Source organism: Lissotriton vulgaris, chromosome 1_1, assembly GCF_964263255.1.
Source record: "Lissotriton vulgaris chromosome 1_1, aLisVul1.2, whole genome shotgun sequence".
Lineage (NCBI taxonomy): Eukaryota > Metazoa > Chordata > Amphibia > Caudata > Salamandridae > Lissotriton > Lissotriton vulgaris.
The window spans coordinates 1,513,263,699-1,513,278,295 of record NC_141685.1 but is presented as its reverse complement, the minus strand read 5'-3'; the positions used below and the strand labels follow the sequence as shown (position 1 = coordinate 1,513,278,295).

General features: G+C 49.2%; 1 protein-coding gene across 1 annotated transcript in view; it reads right to left on the bottom strand.

The window, feature by feature from the left end:
• The window catches only part of RELN (reelin), a 1,675,658-nt gene that overhangs the window by 62,806 nt on the left and 1,598,255 nt on the right, over positions 1-14,597 (bottom strand). The window lies entirely within an intron of this gene.

The following is a 14,597-nucleotide window of genomic DNA, read 5'->3' as shown; positions in this document are numbered from 1 at the left end:
AAAAATTCAATCCATGACAATACCAATACACGTACAAATCACAATTCATTAGAACAGTCCTAAAAAGGATAAGAGGGAAGACAAAACATTACATATCCAACAGATGAAAAAGATGGGAGTATAATACCTATCCTTACAGTAGTACATCATAAATAGTTATTAAAAATGGATATTCAGTCATTCATATATTCAATCACAGGGCCCCATATTTCCATCCCCAATTTCCGCCTTCCTTAAGAGCATATAAACTGTATTCTAGATAAAAAATGGTAAAAGATCTAGCTCTCCATAGCTCAAAAGTCGGAACATCTTTCTGCGGGCACATGGAAGCCATACATAGTCTAGCTATGGCAGTGGCAAGGAAAATCAAATAACAAAATGTGTGTACTAACTGCTCTCTCCTTGCATTTTCATCCATCCCCAAGAGCATATGGGAAGCAGAAAATTCTCGAGATGCAAAAAAATTACTCAAATGTCCACCTGAATAAAAAATATTCCACAGCGAAAATATTTCCCATCAGTTCCCCCTCCCCATTTTAACATTTTGGCAGGGTATAATAGAGATTAAACACTGTCTTAAAGTGCTGCGATCGCAGATTAGTCGACATAAATAATCTCCCTGCCAGGTCAATAGAGTTTTCCACTCGGGTACCCTGGCACCCTAACCTATTGTCCCATTTGAAGTTTTGGACATCCAAATCGTCCATCTAAGTATCCAGCAACAGGTTATATAGAGTGCCAATACGGGTGTTCTTCCTAATAGCCTCAACAAAAGGATTCGCCTCTATACCCCATCTGCTTTTACACAGATAGTCGCGGATTTGCAAAAACTTTAAAAATTCATATCAAGACAGCTGCTATTTGTCAGTTAACATAGCATAAGATGCCATACTCCCATTAACATATAGATCTCCAATATATAAGATCCCTTTAATTCTCCATTTGTTAATGGTCCTATCCCAGAATACAGACGGTAGTAACCCAGAGGCAAACATTGGAGTGTAGTAGGAAACCCTTTCTAATTGATACCGTTTCCGTACAGCCTTCCAGACCTTATAAGAGGTGCTTAACACCTTGAACCTAGTTTCTTGTAATAGCTGAGTTCCAGCATCACAAATAAACGGCTCTTGGCGTCAGCACCTAGTAGCATCTGATAAATAGATGGAGATTCTGCTATGTTAGAAACCTCTTCTCCAGTTAATAAAATTTGCATGTTTTGCAAAATACAGGCATAATAATATACCGTAAAATCCGGAACTGCCCAGCCACCCTTCTCATGAGGTAAAATCATAAAGCACATTGCTCTGTGGGACTTCCCCTGAGCCCACAAAAACCTAGCACAGATTGATTGAAGTAATTGCAATTGGACACAGGTGATCTCTAATGGGACTGATCTGAACAAATTTAAAACCCTAGTTAAAGTCAGCATTTTAAGAACATTGCAGCGCCCCACCAGTGAGAGGTGCAAACATTCACAACAATCTAGTTGTTGTATTGCTGTCCTCACAATGGATCCCCAATTAACCTCTACTAGTGTTTTTAAGCATGTCCTCGCTCATAATCCTCATGTCATTATTGCAGTCTTGATTCATACACAAAATTTGTGCTTTGGATACATTGAGTTTCTAGCCGGAGACTACACCAAATTCAAGTGCCAGCTGCTCTATCTCGAGCATAGCAGTGATAGGGTTAGGTGTAACAACCGCAATATCGTCCGCATATGCGAACACTTGATATTGCTCTTGCCTACAAATTACTGATTCGATCCTAGGGTTCTGCTCTAGCATAATTAAAAAGGAATTGATATACAATGAAAACAGCAATGGGGAACACAGCATCCCTGTCTTGTACCTCTAGTGATATGTACAGGATCCGATTCTAAGCCCATCATACAGATTTTAGCAATCGGGTGGGCTTCGATATTAAACCTGGATAGCTTTAACAAAGTCTTGACGAAAGCCTAGCTGTCAAGGAACAGCCAACAGAAAATTCCATGCGACCAGGTCGAATGCCTTTTTTGGCATCTAATAGGATCAGACAAAATGTGCTATCCTAAGCGTTGGTATCTAGCCCACATGTTATGGTGAACTTGGCTGCATCCCTCCCATCAGCAAATGCTTGAAAAAGTATGGCTCGGGTTTCCTCTGAGACTGTAGGCAGCACTTGTGCAACTGAGTCCCAGATCATATCTCACTGACACAGTGCCAGGTTGACAGAAGAGAACATTCTCTTCCTGAAAGTATCCAGCCTTTTGGATTCCCTATCCGGTGGAGTGGTATGGCATGTTCCAGGGTTATATTCCGAAGTGGAGGACTGTACCACAAAGCTCTTCGGTGTGGAGTGCTAGGAGAGGAAACTGGGGTCCCTTATGATGGAGCAATGGTGGCAGGCAATTGTATGCACAGGAGTCCCCTGTGCAAGGCTTGGTACCAATCCCCGAGTAGGACGTCAGTCGGTCAGCTTCATTAAATGGGAGTAATGGTTCGGTTGAGGCAACTACCACCTGAAGCATCTTCGTCGAGATGTTTGTCTTGACTGCCACTGAGGGTAGCGTAAGGTCCAGGACTTTAGTCACCCTCTGCACCACCATTGAGGCGCCCTTCATTGTAGCCACAGTAGGGTGAGACCAGGCGTGTATCTGAGGAGGCGTTCTGTCGACTGGTATGGAGTAGTTTCTGTCCTGTAACTCCAGTTCTGTAGTAGGGGTATCTCTGTTATAGTCATAATCTAGTGAATAGTCCCGCCCATGTGCGTGGACCCCGGCAATCAAAAAATAATCTCTTAAGTTGTCAAAATAATGCAGAAACTGCAAAGACACTTAAGAGAAAATTTAAAGACAAATAATGCAGCCTATATCCACAGGCTACACTGTCCAGTACTTCAACTAGAAATTCCACCAAAAATCACCACACACAGCCCAGCCTGCTAGTTTCTACCATAGAGAAACCTGCCTCCCCCAGTCAAAGACTCAGGAATGATAGAGAGGAAGGTAGGGACAGACAAGCCCCATAGGCTGCCATTATGTGGCTTAAATAGGATACTGTGCCTTTAAGAGAACTTTCCAGACTTCTCCCAGTATCCCAGAATGCACAGCAGGTCCAACTTACTTTCAGTTCTTTTTGAAGGCGTATAAAACGCCAGACCTGTAGCATTGTTTACATGAAGAATTCTCCACCGGGGAGGCGGGCGGGCTCTTATGACTATAACAGAGATACCCCTACTACAGAACTGGAGTTACAGGACAGAAACTACTCCTTCTGTAGTAGGGGATCTCTGTGTATAGTCATAATCTAGTGAATAGAATGGCAAGCCCATCCCCACAACAAAGCGGCGGTGGAGAGTAAATACATAATGCCACTACTGTGCGAACAAATTCCGCAGAGAAGCCTGTCCAACCTGAGCGTCTGCCCTGGCGTCAGTGTCCAGGCAGTAATGCTTAGCAAAGGTATGAACCGACTTCCAAGTGGCTGCCTTGCAGATTTCAGCAATCGGCACGTTACGGAGCAGAGCCGTCGTGGCAGCTTTGCCCCTGGTGGAATGAGCCTTAGGCTTACCTCCTAAGGTCTTATTAGCCTTCTGATAACACAATTGTATGCAGGACACAATCCACCTAGAGATGGACTGCTTAGAGGTCGCAAGACCTGTCCTGACCGATCCATAATTGATAAACAACTGGTCAGACCTACGAATATCTTTGGTTTTATCCAGATAAAATTTCAACACCCTCCGAACATCCAGAGAATGGAGAGACCTCTCCCCTGGGGATGAAGGGTTCTGAAAGAACGTAGGTAAAGTTATAGTCTGGTTGACATGAAAGTCAGAAATAACCTTGGGAAGAAATTTAGGGTGAGTACGCATAACAACCTTAGCAGCATGAAATACAGTATAAGGTTCATTACAACACAACGCCTGAATTTCACTCACCCTGCGGGCCGATGTAATGGCCTTGAGGAACGCCGCCTTCCAGGACAGGTGCTGTAACGAAGCCTTATGAATAGGTTCAAAAGGTTCTTTCATCAATCTGGACAGCACCACATTCAATTCCCATGAAGGCGAGGGAAGCCTGACAGGAGGGAATACTTTCTTCAATCCTTCCAGAAAATCTTTGATCACGGGGATCTGGAAAAAGGAAGTCTGTGAAGGGCATTTCCTGTAGGCAGTCAATGCAGCCAGATGAACCTTAATGGAATGCACATTAAGGCCAAATGTAAAAGGTAAGGAAGGATGACATCCTCCTTACAGGTCGTAGGATCATGGTTCTTAGACTGGCACCAGATACAAAACCTCTTCCACTTGTAAGCATACGAAGTCCTAGTGGAAGGTCTCTTGGACTCCTTCAGAATGTCCATGCAATCATCGGGCAGATTAAGATGGCCATACTGCACTATCTCAGGAGCCATGCCGCCAAACTCAAAGACGAGAGGTTGGGGTGTAACATCCGTCCCCCGAACTTCGTGAGAAGGTCCGGCCTGCACGGCAACCGAATGTGAGGAAGGAGAGACCGGTGAAGTAGGTCCGTGAACCACCACTGCCTGGGCCACTCCGGGGCGATGAGTATCATCCGAGCCCTGGACCGGGCCAGCTTGATGAGCACCGCCGGAATCAGGGGAATGGGAGGAAAGGCGTACAGAAAGGTGTCCGTCCAGTCGATCCATAACGCATTCCCCAGCGTCCCTTGCTGGAAGTACCTGGAGGCGAAGTCTCTGCACTTGCTGTTTTCGGCGGTGGCGAACAAATCTACGTCTGGAGTTCCCCACCTTGCGAAGACTTCTCCTAGTACTTCGTTGTTTATGACCCATTCGTGGTTTTCCTGAAGCAGTCTGCTCAGTGCGTCTGCCTGAACATTCTGCACACCTGGTAGATGGGTGGCCGTTATCGTCAGTCCTCTGGCCAGGAGCCAGTGCCAGATCGTCTGCGCCTCCTGTGACAGAGTGCGCGATCTCGACCCCCCCTGCTTGTTGAGGTAATACATCGTGGTGGTATTGTCCGTCTGCACAAGCAGAGAGTTGGTCCGGAAGGACGGAAGAAAGGCCTTCAGCGCCAAATGAACAGCCCTGAGTTCCAGGAAATTGATGTGATACGTGGCCTCCATCGGTGACCACGTGCCTTGAATCTGTAGAGTCCCGGAGTGCGCTCCCCATCCCAGAAGAGACGCATCCGTCACGACAGTCTGCGTGGGAATGTCCTTGTGAAAGGGAACCCCTCTGAGGAGATTCTCCGCCGAACACCACCACTTCAGGGACTGAAGAGCATGCAGCGATAGGCGAATCTTGTCGTCCCAAGATCCTTTCCTCTGACCCCACTGGTCCTCCAAGCACTCCTGCAACGGTCTCATGTGCAGCCGTGCGTGTGGCGTCAGGAAGATACAAGAGGCCATCGATCCCAGTAGAGGAGACACCGTCCTCACTGTTGTAGATGGAGTCGTCATAAGAGCCTGAGCCTTCCGAAGGAGTGATAATCGTCGCTCTTCCGAAGGAGACACGCTTGCTGACAGCGTATTGATGGAGGCTCCCAAGTACTGTATGCATTGGACCGGAGTCGGGACAGACTTGGCCATGTTGATGTGCAACCCCAGTTTGTTCAAGAGAACGCACGTCTTCTGGAAGTGTGCTCGCGCTTCCGAGAAGGAGGATGCCTTGATCAGCCAATCGTCCAAGTAAGGGTAGACGAACACCTTGTTCTTCCTCAGGTGTGCCGCTACCACCGCCATGCACTTCGAGAATGTCCTTGGCGCAGACTTCAGTCCGAATGGGAGTACTGTGTATTGATAGTGATTGGTGCCGACTTGGAATCGCAGGAACTTCCTGTGTTTGTGTGCAATGGGCACATGGAAGTAAGCATCCTGTAGGTCTATAGCGCAAAGCCAGTCTCCCTGTTGCAACTGAGGGTAGATCTGGTGCAACGACAGCATGCGGAACTTTTCTCTGCGAATCCACTTGTTTGCCTGTCGCAAATCCAGAATGGGCCTGAACTCGTTCTTGTCCTTCTTGCGAACCAGAAAGAACCGGGAGTACAGACCTCTTCCTCTCTGAGACAGAGGTACGTCTTCTATCGCCCTTTTCCTTAACAGGATATCCGCTTCCGCCTGAAGCTCGCGCAGCTGAAACTGTGAGCTGACCGGGGGGATCGCTGGAGGAGGGCTGGTGAACCGAAGACTGTATCCATTGCAAACAATATTCAGCACCCACTTGTCCTGAGTAATTTTTCTCCACTCTGCCAGAAAAAGTTGGATGCTTCCCCCTACCGGAGTGGGTAACGGATCCGGGGGAAGTAAGTTCCTAGGGCCTAGACCCCGCCTGGCCCTTGGGCGCCGGAGCCGACTGCTGGCCTCCTCTGCCCTTCTGCCGCTTCTGGAACGGCTTACGGAACGGCTGCTGCTGTTGCGAGTGCCCCGAAGCCTGTCCCCGTCCTCGGCCTTGTCCTCCGAACCGCCGTTGGAAAGGGCGGTACTGCTTCTTGGTCTCCTTGGGCTTTTCCAGGCCCACAGCCGTCAGCGTTTCGGCCTCCGCCTTCATGCGGGCCATTTCATCATCTGCGTGCTTCCCGAAGAGGGTCTCCCCGGAAAACGGCAGATTGGCCACCCTCTGCTGTGCGTCCGGTTTCAGGGACGTCAGCCGGAGCCATGCGTGGCGCCGTTGGTTGATCCCGTGGCAGAACCCGTGAGCAGCCAACAGGGAAGAGTCCGCAGCCGCGCTGATTATCTGGTTGGCCACCAGCATCCCCTCACTCAGGACTTCCATGAAGTCTTCACGCTGCTCCCGAGGCAAATGCTCCGCAAAGCGCTCGAGGGAGTCCCAGAGGGCGCGGTCGTAACGCCCCAACAGAGCCGTGGCACTCGCCGCTTTCATGGATGTCGCGGAAGTGCCACAGATTTTTCGCCCCGCCGAGTCCATCCACCTAGACTCCTTGTCCGGGGGAACCGTGGAGGTCGGAGTGGTGGCATGTTGCTTGCGGGCCGCCGTGACGATGACGGAGTCAGGCGGAGGCTCCGCTCTCAAAAAGGCCGGATCCGAGTCGGGAGCCCGGTATTTCTTTAGTAATCTGGATGGGGCCGCTCTCGTCACCGCCGGGGTGAGAAACAGCGCCATAGCCGGTTCTTCCAGGCCCGGCACCAAGGGCAGGAGGGGACGAGACATGTGCCTCTGATGTAGAGTCTCGAAAATGACGGACGTCTTCGGAGTAGGCACTGTCAGTGTAATGCCTAGCTTCGCCGCGCCCCTCAACAGGACGTCCTGAAAGGCAACCAGGTCATCTATCGGGGACACTCTGGTGTCCGGCGACCCCGATAGCGTAGGTGAATAGTCCCTGGTCACAGATGATCTCGTGCGAGAGCGAGATTCGCGCCTCCTATGGCGGTGTCTCGACCTCGTGGAAGATCTGCGCCTAGAGCGAGAACGAGACCTGCCAGCTCTAGGGCGCTCCTTCGGTTTGCGAGGAGGGGTCTTCCGTGGTTCCTCACGGGGCCTCTTCGGATCCTCCCGGGGCTTCGGTTTCGGGGTCCCCTTGGGAGGAGCAGGCAGGGACGGCAGTGAAGTGGACCTCGGCGGAGGAACCACCGGCTGCGGGGTGGGCCCATGCGGAGGGACCGGAGGTGGAGCAGGATCCCCCGAAGGAAGTGGTGGTATGGGCGGAGGGTCCTCCTTAGGTACGGGTGGAGGAGTAGGAGTCCTGGGTCGAGATGGAGTGTACACTTCCGAGTACACCGAGCCCGGTGACCCTTTAGGGGACGGGTGCGGAGATCCATCCCCATCCGCAGGCGACCGCTTCCTCTTGCGTCCACTGGAGGCGGCGCGACTCCTGGGGCTAGAGCCCCCTCTGTGTCGTTTTGGAGAGGGTGACCTACTCCTCGACGCTGACCGCTGTCTGCTGGACGCAGAACGACGCTTCTCCGGCGTCGAATGGCGCTTCCTGGACTCCGGCGTCGAACGTCGTCCCCTCGACGTCGACCCTCTCATCCTCGGCGTCGAACGTCGACTCCTCGACGTCGATCTCCTCTTGCGCGACCTCTCACGTCGCCCTCTCGACGTCGGGCGGTCCGCCCTCGACGTCGACCGCCGCCGTCGTCTCGATGTTCCCGACGTCGAGGAGCCCCTCGACGTCGATCGGCGGTGTCGCCTCGACGACGATCGACGGTGTCGCCTCACGACGCCCGACGGTGTCGCCTCGACGGCGAGCGTCGGTGCCGCTTCGACGGCGAGCGTCGATACACGTCCCTGCGCCTTCGGCGTCGGTATGAAGACGTCGACGAAGACGATGACGTCGACGGCGGCTTCGACGTCGGCTTCTCCTTCGCCGTCGAGCCGTCACGCCGTCTCGACCCGGAGCCCCGGGGAGACGGGGAGCACGCCGTCGTCATCCCTCTCGACGTCGTCGTCGAAGCCCTCGACGTCGACAGAGAATGGGATCGTTTGCTGGACTTCCTGCCCCCGGGGAGCCCCCCAGGGGCCTCAGCAGAGGCAGAGGGATCCCTCCCAGGCTGCCCAGACCCACCTGCAGCACGTTGACGCCTATCCTCCAGGCCAGCCAGCCTGATCTTCAATCTGTCCCTGAGGGTCCTAGCAGAAAGTTGCTGGCAGATAACACACTCCTCAGGGCCATGATCTTCTGGAAGGCACACGATGCAGACATCATGGGGGTCGCTTTTGGCCTTCTTCCTCTCACATGCTGGGCACTTAACAAAAAGGCCAGGCATTTCGGAGCCCCAAAACGCCTAAAAAACAGCACAAAAGTGAGAAGAGAACACCAAGCCGTAACTGCAACACTTTTAAAAGTCAAAAGTGCAAAAACGAATTCAATAAACCCTTGAAAAAGGGAGAGCTCAATGCCAGGGTCCTGTAAGCAGGAGCCGGAAAAAAGAACTGAAAGTAAGTTGGACCTCCTATGCATTCTGGGATACTGGGAGAAGTCTGGAAAGTTCTCTTAAAGGCACAGTATCCTATTTAAGCCACATAATGGCAGCCTATGGGGCTTGTCTGTCCCTACCTTCCTCTCTATCATTCCTGAGTCTTTGACTGGGGGAGGCAGGTTTCTCTATGGTAGAAACTAGCAGGCTGGGCTGTGTGTGGTGATTTTTGGTGGAATTTCTAGTTGAAGTACTGGACAGTGTAGCCTGTGGATATAGGCTGCATTATTTGTCTTTAAATTTTCTCTTAAGTGTCTTTGCAGTTTCTGCATTATTTTGACAACTTAAGAGATTATTTTTTGATTGCCGGGGTCCACGCACATGGGCGGGACTATTCACTAGATTATGACTATACACAGAGATCCCCTACTACAGAACCACAGATCCTCATACCAAGTGTCCTTATGGTCTTTTAAGGGCTAACCATAAGGGTCCACAGACCCCTCCCATTCGTCGTTCAGGCCTGTAATAAGAATAAGGCACTGGCTTAGATATGGGGAGTCTGCCCCCGGTTGGTGTCGAAGCTGGCGTCGGATGAAGTCAGTCTGGCTCTGTATCAGAGTTGGGATCGATGATGGGTGCGGTGCCACCACTAGGCGTCGGTGGCAGTGGATCCCTGGGTCCCGACTAGCGCAGAGGCTATCCCTTTGACAGAAGACCAGTATGGTCCCCAATACCCAGTGCTCCGGAGAGGTCGGGCATCCCAAAAGGGTGTATGGCCTAGTAAAATTATTTAAGTTGGGCACAGGTCCCTCCATCTCCTGGACATTCAGGAAGGTGCGGATACAGCCTAGGTTCCACCACAGAGCCAGGCCTCGAGTGCCAAAGGCCCCACGACTCGTTCAAAGACTTGCACAGCAAAGTCAAAGACCTCTTATTTTTCTTGTGGGACGCCCCAATGACTTGGAATGGGCCACCGATCGTAGGGTACAACTTTGAAAATGATCTCAGGACCTTCCTTGAGATCTGGAGCATCATTGAGTCAATCAACGTTGGGCGGTGAGGAGCTTGAGTGACCGCTCACTCAGCGCCTTTGGGTGCATGGTGTGACAATCCTCGCATATCTTGACACCGTGATCTCGCTCAAGACATCAAAGACAAACAAATTCCCTCTGTCAGTGACAAGTGCTGCATGGTTTAAAACCTGCCTTTCTGGTGGATATCTTGCACACCAGGAGAGAAAGTCTAAAAATTCTTCAAACTAAAGGTCTGGTGTCTGGGGTCGCCCTCTCCGGATGTGTGCTGACTGGTGTGGAAAGGAAAGAACTGATGTCAGTGCTTATATAGGGACCGCGCGCATCACTTTCGGCATGAATGATACCATGTGGAGCTGAAGGACACCACCTACTGGCGCACAGAGGTACTGCTCACCAAATATCTCTGAATCTTGTCTGAAACCTGGGGAATATTCTAAGGTAAGACATCTGCGGCTAGAAGTCTTTATCTGATGTTAGCCAATGGTTGAATTGGGCTGACCAATGACTGATAAATCCTCTTCATGATAAGTGTCATGTACTCCTGCCCTGAGAGCTCAACTGAACTGTAATTCTGAATTTTTGTCATAGGCGAACGCGGATCATGCATGTGTACCATGATATAGGACTGTCTCACAGATTGCGGCTTTGGTGGACCAGAAGGGGCACCTAAAGTGCTGCGCTCATAGTGGTGAAAGGCTACTTGGATTTAAACAGCACAAGCATGGTGGTGGCAGCATACCATGTAGTGATTAGTAGTAGTACTTATGTGAAGTACAATACATGAAGGGAGAAGTATTTTGCCGCACGCACATAATGAAAGTGTGTGCTGGCAGTGTGTGTTTTTAAGATAGCACATCCTGGTACAATGCAGAAAGGCTACAGTATTGAACAGTGTATGCAGGCTGAATGTGTCTACTGAATGTATTTGTGTATGTAATGGTGCAATACATGGAAGTAACAGTGTTGTTCAGTAAGTGTGCTTGGAATGAATACTCAGCGCAATGAGCCTGCAATGGTACTTTGTATGGTAGACCCTGTGTTCCATTTTGGGAGGCCCAGGTCTGGTTGGTGAAGACCATAAGAGTAGAGAAATCCATTCAGACATATTTGTGTGTTGCTGCATTCCTGTGTGCAGTGTTGGACACACTGGAGGAAAAGAGGAAATTATTCTTCCTTTACACTTCAAAAGTTTGCTCTTTAATTCAATGATAGATAACAAGGAAGGGGCCAAGACAGATCTCAGGAAGGAAGATGAGGATGAGAATGGAATCATAAAGAGTAGAGCTGGGAACCCGGGATTAACATTTTGATGAGCATATCAATGTGGCTGACATCAAGGTGTTAACTCTGATCACTACCATGAATTGTGCTATGCTTCAATCAACTTTGGAGTCATGCCTACTGTGACATACTTTCAGAAGAAAGAAGAAAATGAAATATGTCCACTTCAAAAGAAGCAGAATCCCAATATAAAACTTCAAAGACTAAGACCCTAAATCACATTTGGTTTCTGGAAAAGGACTATTAGAAGGGGAGGTTGAGACCCAAAACTTTGACATCCGCCAGGAAGCCAGATGGGCTGTATGAGGAGGGGAAGCTCTGCAAGACGTCTGCCTGTGATCAGGACTGGGTGCAAAGGCCTGCTAGTCTTCCTTCTGGGTGAGGGGACATCACCCTGGACACCAAGATCACCTGCCCTGGATCCTGGGGCACCATCGCCTGCCTGCTTGCCAAGACCAGTCTGCCCTGTGAGGCAGATGAGAGCGTTGGAAGGAGCATGGTCCGGTGGGTAGCCCTGCATGAGGATTCCCTGAGTTAGGTGTGAGGCTGTGCACCGATCAGGTTGTGCTCGTGTGCAGAATCGGCTCTGTGACCCCAATATGCCAGGAGAGGGTTGCCTTGCTCTGAGCCACGCTGAGAGCATGTGCAGGAAGTACCAGGCCCACACCACTGCCCATGGTGACCACATTTGGACACGTACATTTGCTATCACAAGTACCTAACTGTTTTTAAAGGAGAGACGCTTCAAAAAACAACTCTTTTTTTAAATAAATTCCCAGAGAGGGTGAGGGCATTGCTTCACTTCAGTGCTAAAAGAATGCACTGTCCTCCCCTAGTTTATTGCTTTCAAGAACTAGGGTTATCACATTGTTTTATGTTTACTTTCCAAGACTGTTTTTTGTGCATCTTACAAAACTGAGAAATAGGACCTGGATATAGGTCCAGTGGAGGATAAATGTGGCAAGAGCCTCTTACCTTCCTGTGAGAAGTATCAATCAAGGCTCGCTTCAGAAGGATCCATCTCAAGATCCAATACTTGGCGTATTACACCACAAAACAAATGTATAGGTTTGGGACAGTCAAAAAGAAGATAAATGCATGCAGGAATGTGTGAAAATAGGTACATCCTTTCCAAGGGCAGCCGGCATTGCTCGTGGGTGGGGAGGCGGGTGCTCGGGAGGATAGGGGGGAGCGGGCTGCATTAAAAAAAAACACTTACCTTACCGCCGCTGGGTTTTGTGTCTTCTCTCCTGCTCGCCTGTGTCCAACTCCAGGTCGGAACAGGAAGCAGGCAGCCAGGCTCCCACCCCTAAGCCAATGCTGCAACACAGCATTGTGATTGGTCTGAGCACCGTGACACGGCGCTCAGCCAGGGGCTGGAGGGGTGGACATGTACTCCATGCAGGCTGTAATGCAGCCTGCATGTGGAACAGGGAAGTGTCCAGGACTGTTTTGGGAGGCCTGAGAGGGCCGACCAAACAGTCATCCCGCACAGGAGTGTTCTACCACTCCACACCTGCTCTGCAGCCCCCCACCCCTCACACACGCTGCGCCAGCAGGAGGACAAAATAAAATGATAACTACATTCCGTTATTATCATTTTTCTGATTCTTTCACTCACTGCGGGAATGTCCCTCATAGAAAGCGACTGGAGAATGGTGTGTAGAGAATTGGAGACAGTGACAGTATTTGGAGCAGACCTGAAAATGAGAGCTTTGCCCCTGCTCCCACGAATGTGGGAGACCACAGACCTAAAGGAATACCAGAAGACCCCATAAATAATGGTTTTATTGCAACAAAGAAGAACATCCCCTGAAAATAGGGCAGCACTATGGTGCTGATGCATGAAGAATCGATAAGGGGAATTTATTGGTTTAGGTACTGACTGGGTGGTCTCTGAAAGCTGCTGGGGCATGAGAAATCGGGGGGGGGGGATGCAATTTGGGTAAAATAGATAACTGAAATTGAGAATTTGCCCATGACTTCCATATTGATGTAGTTTGGAGTGTATCACACATAAAACCCATTTTTGCTTCGTCTAGCTACAATATGCTTTCATTAAGAGCTCATTGTGAACAACATATAGAAGTAGCTTTTACTTCCAATAAGATTAGATTTGCATTCAGGAGATTTGCTGCTATTGTGTGCTTATATTCGCAGACTATAGTTTTGTTAAAGAAAATCATTAAAAGGTTTTAGCAAAAAAACACACTAATTCGTTTTTAATAACTCTGTTCCTCTTATCAGATTTACTTCAGTCTTTGTGGTATTTTGATGATTATATTTTATTCTTTGTTAACTAAATTCGCTTGAGAATTTTAAACCTGCTTATTTCCTAAATGTAATGTTGTTTTGGAGATGCTGTTCATGCACCACACACCACATGAAATTTTCTTGATGCTTATGCCAAACTACCAAGCAGAAACCTATTTACTCAATAGGAATAGATTGTTTTAATGTTGTTGGAGCCCAGGAACAGCTTACGCAATATGCAACCACTGTCCCCATGGTTTGACAATTCATTTTACTACAGTTATGTTTCAGGCAGAGCAGACTTGCGGGGTTATAGGGCAGGTGGTGTATCCTAGCACCCTGACCTGCTCGCTGATGTTGGTATACTCGCACTAGTGATGGTTTAAAGACGTGGCATAACGCAAGTCCAGGGCTCCCAGCAGGCTCTCTGTAGTGGGTTGCACAAGTAGTTCCAAGGCATAGGCCTTGAGTTTGAGCATTTATGTAGGATCGTAGCTCTGCATGGTCACCATTAAACGTCCAACACATGAGGGAAACGCTTTGGGTGCTTATACTCAAGGCCTGTCTACACAGTCAGACACTACAGTTTTATACTGTGGCCTTAGGAGCATGTTTTAGAGGATCATGCAACTTCCGTTTGCAATGTCTCACAGATAGGCAAATGCCCTATCTTTTCATAAATGCCGCACTTGGCTTCAACAATATTATATATGTGCTTAGGGTAGGTCAGGACGTGACTAATCAGACTAGGTATAAAATAATGTTGTTTCTCTGTCAAGTACTGCTCAAAGGCACCTGTGTTTTCAAATGAAATACATAAGCCATATTTCCCCTTGACTAGTCACAACTTTTCTTAAATCAGCATTGGCTTGATGCCATGGCAAAAAACACTTGACAAAAAAACTGAAATTGAAGAACTTGGATTGCGCTATGAAAGTTCACATTGGTCAACCAATAACCGCTGTCTCGTTAAATGTGTCTAACATTTACATTTTGTGTTCCAGTTTGGGAGGAATTGGCTTGGCAGTTTGGGCTGGTCTACTCCTAATAAAGTTTGGTCAAGGCTGATGTACATATGGCTGGGTCAAAACTGAGGTGGCATGGTGGCCAAAAGAACAATAGGTTGGAAGGCTACCCCAAGCAATTGCCAATGGTTAGACTTATTGCATTCCTTCTCCCATCAC